The sequence below is a fragment of the Ammospiza caudacuta genome, chromosome 21 (genome assembly GCF_027887145.1).
Source record: "Ammospiza caudacuta isolate bAmmCau1 chromosome 21, bAmmCau1.pri, whole genome shotgun sequence".
Taxonomy (NCBI): Eukaryota; Metazoa; Chordata; class Aves; order Passeriformes; family Passerellidae; genus Ammospiza; species Ammospiza caudacuta.
In genome coordinates, this window is record NC_080613.1 from 10427042 (window position 1) to 10433059 (window position 6018).

A 6018-nucleotide genomic window follows, 5' to 3' on the forward strand; every position below is an offset into this window, starting at 1 on the left:
TCTTCTTCTGTGTTGAATATTCTGATTCTCACTAACCAATATAGTACAAGGTACAAATCCTATAGCATTTCCATACAGCCTATAAGAATCATTACATTACCACACTGTGTTACATTTTAAACCTTAAAAACTCCTCTTTGGGCTCCTTCTGCCAAGCTGTAGGGTCTGCTCTGACCCTTGGGCCTGTCTGCAAGCAGAGGGTGTTGTTCCATCAAAAGGGGATCACCTTCAGCTGGCCACACCATTGTTTTCCAGTTGTTCAGTAACTAAAGTATCTGAAAGTTTGCTTTCATTTCAATCTCACTTATAGTTTCTATATTCTCAAAATCTTTTGCCAGACAATCATATTTATAAGACTTTCCTGTTTCATCTTCCCCAACACCTCCCAACCCAAGCCATCCCAGGACTGTGTGACTCCATGGTGTCCCTGCTGAACAGAGCACAGGACAGGAGCTCTGTGCTCACAGAGCCTGGCTGTCCTATCCAGCTCCTCCAGGACCTCCTGGTTCCCTTTCTCACCTCTCGGGGGTTTTCCTCCTCCTTGACTGCTTGAAAAAAAATGACTCCTCTGAATTTTATTTTTTTGTTAAATTCCAGCCTAACATATTCATTCCTGCTCATTAAAATAGTTACTTCTCCTTCTGGGTGTTTACTCCTGTGGTATTTCTATGAGTTACTCATGTCTACTTTTAGCCTTCCTGTGGACAGACTAAACACAATAAACTCCTTCCATCCCCCCTAAGGCAGACCTGCCATTCCTGTGCCATTCCTGAGCCATTCCTGTGCCATTCCTCCTGGCAGATTCCTGGATTTGCCTGGCAGGGTGCCCAGGTGAAACTGGGCATGGCTGGCTTTCTAAAGCTGGGCTCAATTGGCACTAACTGCTTTTCATAGTTTGGTTACATTTGCAGTAACTACAACAATCCCATGCTCTTTCCCAGGTTTTTCATGGAGTTGTGGCCTGCAGGAATGAGAATGTTTACTAGTATTCCAACTGTCCTGAGCAGGTCAGTGGGATCTCCCTGGCTGAGTCCAGGAGAATCAGAATGCCAGCATTAAACCCTAAGGACCCTGCTGTGGAAAAGAGAAGATATGGAAATTTTTCCAAGATATGGAAATTTTAAGGATGAGCAGCACAGTCAGGGAGAGGCTGGGAGCTGCACAATTTGTGCAAAGGAAGAGTCTTGAAAAGCTGCCCCAATGGCTCTGAGACATTTTTGCCAGCACTGTTACCTGTCCATGGGATCTCCTATCCCCACAGGAACTGCTGGTTTGGGGTTTTCTCCTTGAAAAAGCCATAATCCTTTCCAGACACTCATGGAGCAGTGTTGGGATGTGGTGATAATTGATAATTTCCATTCTGAGCTGCTGTGTCCAGCACAGAGCTGGGCTGTGCTGGCTGCCAGGACTGCTGTGCTTGTAAGAGGCTCCCACATTCCAAAGGAATGGGCAGTCACATGGGTCACCAGGATTTTCTGTGCTTCTGGGAAGGTGCCATGGAAGTCTTGGGGAGCAGCAGGACCATGTTCACATCAGGTTTAGTTCTGCATCCAGCCTTTGGGGCAGCCAGCAGCTCTCCTGGAGCTCTCAGTGCTGTGTTTGATGCTCTCTGTGGACCTTGGGGCTCAGCAGGAGCAGGTGGTGACCTCATAGGCTCCAGGAGATCCCAGAAACATTCCAGAGGCTGGAAAAGGGCTCCAGGATCAACTCCAACCTTTGGCCAAACACCCCTGTGCCCACTAAACCATATCTCAAAGTACCATATCTCAAAGTGCCACATCTTCCTGGTTCTTGAACATTTTCAGGGATGGTGACTCCAGCACTTCCCTGGAGAATCTGTTCCAATGCTCAAAAGGCAGGGAGATAACAATGTCCCTGGGCAAAACTTTGCACCAAGGCTTTGGAGAAATCCTCTTGGATGTGAGTGGAAGATGGGCACAGATGTCCCTGTGGATGCTGTGCAGCTCCCTGGTCCTGGCACACTGGAACATGGAGCTGGTATTTAATTTTTTTTCATATTATTTCAAAAACATTTCCTATTTGTTTTTTTAAACATTGTTGTTAAACCCACAATATCTTGTTTGGAATACTGGATTGAGTGTATTCATTATGGGAGAGCTGGAAAATTGATAAATTTGGGTGATTTTTCCCCACTCTGAATTCTGCAGTCCTATCAACTTTATTAATTTTTTTTTTCCCTGTGGCTGAGGCTACAAAGCTGCCCTTTGATCCCTGTGTATGTTAGATTTTAACATTAGTGTCAATTGTATTTCTAAGCCCAAAAGTTCTTTAAACCTGGCAACATTTTCACTGGCTCTGGCTCAAGGCTTCCCTCCCTGGATTAAACTATTTATTGTTTCCCACATGTATTAAGAAATGGATTAGTTGAGGCATTTGTGGCCTTTCCTAGGACTGACATGGAGGCAGAAATGCAGCTCTGTAACACAGTCCTTGCATTGGGGCACCTTGATGCTGCAGGGCTGCTGGGCCTCAATATTCGCTGTTGTTTATAAGAGATGATTTCTCTGTCCAGCTTGATGGAACCCTTGGAAGGAGACCCAGGAATGAAAAGTATTCCAGAGAAATGCACAGAGTCCAGGATGGCTTTAAAAATATAAATTATATTCTGAAGTTGTGAGGAGAGTATTAAAAGCAAGTTTTCATGGATAGACAGGAAGACACCTTTAAATCTCCCTAAAGAAAGCAAGAAAAGCCTGTGACGGTGGGCACAGGGGATTTAGGATGAGGGAAGAGATGATGATCTGACTCCATGTTTCAGAAGGCTGATTTATTACTTTATTATATAGATTACATTAAAACTATACTAAAAGAACAGAAGGAAAGTTTTCATCTCAGAAGGCTGGCTAAGAATAGAATAGAAAGGAAAAGAATGATAACAAAGGTTTGTGTCTCTAGCCCTCTGTCTGAGCCAGCTGACTGTGATTGGCCATTAATTAGAAACAACCACATCAGACCAATCACAGATGCACCTGTTGCATTCCACAGCAGCAGATAACCACTGTTTACATTTTGTTCCTGAGGTCTCTCAGCTTCTCAGGAGGAAAAATCCTCAGGAAAGGATTTTTCATGAAAAGATATCTGTGACAAAAGCCTGTCTGGGATTGGACTGGGCAGGTCACAACCCTGACCCTGAACAAACCCCCAGGGCACCAGCCTGGCCCCATCCTGGGGCAGAGCTGCACCACCTCCCCTGACCTCTGAACATCTCTGCAGCGTTTCCATCCCACAGGGAACACAGACCATGGAATCACAGAATCCTGCAATGTCCTGAGCTGAGATGGCCCCACCAGGATCATCCAGCCTCTGTCCACACCCAGACCCCCCAACAACCCCACCCTGGGCATCCCTGGCAGCCTCAGGGCCGTGCCCATTCCCTGGGGGCAAGGAAGAGGTGCCCTCCTGCCTCCCACATTTACCCTGGGCTTCAGGATCAGGATATAAACACTTCACCCTCTTTCTCCCTCTAGTCAAGCTCTGTCTTTGAAAGAGATGATGGGTGATGGATATAAAAAGATTCCAGCTCCCCTGGTAAAATCATCTTTGCCCAGGCTGATGCTCAACAAGCAGCATCAGAGAGTTTGGGCTCTGCATTGCAGCAGGGTCACTGGGAGAGGAGCTCTGGCATTAATATCAGCTACTGCAGAGATTAAGAATTCAGCAAAACACATCCTGAACATTTGTCCTCTTTGCACAGAAAGGAAAGACATTAATTTTTCAGAGGATCATTTCCATCCCCACCAGGCTCAGCTAAGCTGAACCCACAGCCTGATTGCAAAAGTGAACTTGAACCACAAAGATATTTTTGGGTCTTGCTCTGCGGTCTCCTCTGAAAGCCAAATAAAGAGATAAAGCTGGAATGAGGGACAGGGGGAATCCAGGTAGAGCCACAACAGTCTGGAGATAAATTCCCTTTTAGTAAAACCCATCTGCCCATTTTCCAGGACCTGGGGTTACAATAACAGTAACTTGTGCTCATTTATTAATTGCAGATTAATGGGAACCCTGCTGGCTTCTGTTTCTTTGTCCTTACTGGGATATATTCAGAGGAAAGTAGGGAAATTCCTGCAGGTCAGTGGGGGAGGAAACACATCAACCCTCCAAAGCTCACTTTTTTGGGACAACAGAGCTGGAAGGAACCAGCCTGGGGAGAGGCAAACAAAGTCCCATGTCCCTCATGCCACCCTGTGCCCCCCTCCACAAGAAAAAAATCTTTCAGGCTTTTGAGCCTTCTTTCCCTCAGATGGAAAAGGCCCTTTTGAAATTCAGAAATTACCTTTTCCATCACTGGTTTGGCTCATTTGGACTCAATATAGGGAGTCTACTTGAAAATGAATAGGGAAAAGAGATGTGCAAAGGCAGAGGGGGAAATCTCATAAATCTGGACAGCAATTCATGGAATTCAAGATGCAAAATAGGTTAATTCTTACCTATTACTTCATTCTTAGAAATGATCCCTTTCCTGTACCCCCAGCAAGGCTCTGCAGATGACTGATGTTGCTGATTCTCCACAAACCATATTTGTAATGTTTTCAGCCAGCTCTGCAATTACTGAGCTCTGGAGCCATAATTTGATCCTCCTGCTGCTGTCTGAAGAGATGAAGCAGCTCTGACTGTAAATACCTGGCAGCCCTTCCAGCTTTGTCCATCAGTGACCCCCACAAAGTCTGCAGAGTCCAGAGGGCTCCAAACCCCATTACTGGATGTTCCCCTTCTCTGATTGCTGTGCATTAAATGTATTTCAAGGGTACAACACTGACCACTGCTGGTTTCTCTGCGCCTGTTGTTTGGTGTAGGTGCTGGGGGATGTTTGTATTTCACTCAGGCTGGGGTGGATGCTCCAAAAAGCAGCATCAGGAACACCTTGGGAATAAACAGGAAGATAAAGCAGTGAGGTCCTTGCAGGAGATGCAGACTCTGCCCAGGCTCCAGTGAGATTTGAACTCACGACCCCTGGTTTACTAGACCAGTGCTCTAACCCCTGAGCTATGGAGCCTCTGAAATTTGGTTGCTTTTGCCTCTGCAAACATTTCATATCAGAATTTTCTCATAATTCTGGTGGGAAATGGCCCCAGCACTGCTGGAATGTGCTCCAAAGATTTTCAATTCTCTTTCCAAACTGCACCAAAACCCATCAGAGACACAAAACCACCACCACAAGGCGAACCCAAAACTGGAATTTACTCTCCTTCAGCTCATCCCTGTCAGGACATCAGGATGGATGATTCCCTTTTCCTCAGCCAACTTGTAAACTTCTCAAGTTTCTTTGTAAACTTGAGAAGTTTACAAAGAAATGTTGATATTGGGGCTCTTCATAGTTATGGCACTAAATTAAGCAAAAAATGAAAGAAATGAGGGCCAGGAAGATGCTCCAAAAGCTGGAGCCCCTCTCATATGAAAAAAAGCTGAGAGAATTTGGATTATTCAGAGAAGAGAGAAGAGAGAAAAGAGAGAAGAGAGAAGAGGGAAGAGGGAAGAGGGAAGAGAGAAGAGAGAAGAGGGAAGGGAAGGGAAGGGAAGGGAAGGGAAGGGAAGGGAAGGGAAGGGAAGGGAAGGGAAGGGAAGGGAAGGGAAGGGAAGGGAAGGGAAGGGAAGGGAAGGGAAGGGAAGGGAAGGGAAGGGAAGGGAAGGGAAGGGAAGGGAAGGGAAGGGAAGGGAAGGGAAGGGAAGGGAAGGGAAGGGAAGGGAAGGGAAGGGAAGGGAAGGGAAGGGAAGGGAAGGGAAGGGAAGGGAAGGGAAGGGAAGGGAAGGCTCCAAGGTGACTTTATTGTAGCCTTTCAGTACCTGAAGAGCCTCCAAGAGAACTGGAAAGGGACTTTTCATAAGGACATGGAGGGACAGGACACAGGGAATGGCTCCCACTGCCAGAGGGCAGGGCTGGATGGGATATTGGGAATTGGGAATTGTTCCCTGGCAGGGTGGGCAGGCCCTGGCACAGGGTGCCCAGAGCAGCTGGGGCTGCCCCTGGATCCCTGGCAGTGCCCAAGGCCAGGCTGGACA

The 6018-nt window shown here is 46.7% G+C and overlaps 1 non-coding gene across 1 annotated transcript; it reads right to left on the reverse strand.

Moving 5' to 3' along the window:
• Positions 1-4941: 4941 nt before the first annotated feature.
• Positions 4942-5014, reverse strand: TRNAT-AGU (transfer RNA threonine (anticodon AGU)). Its single transcript has one exon. It is a non-coding gene; the product is annotated as a tRNA-Thr (tRNA).
• Between the last annotated feature and the right edge of the window lie 1004 nt (positions 5015-6018).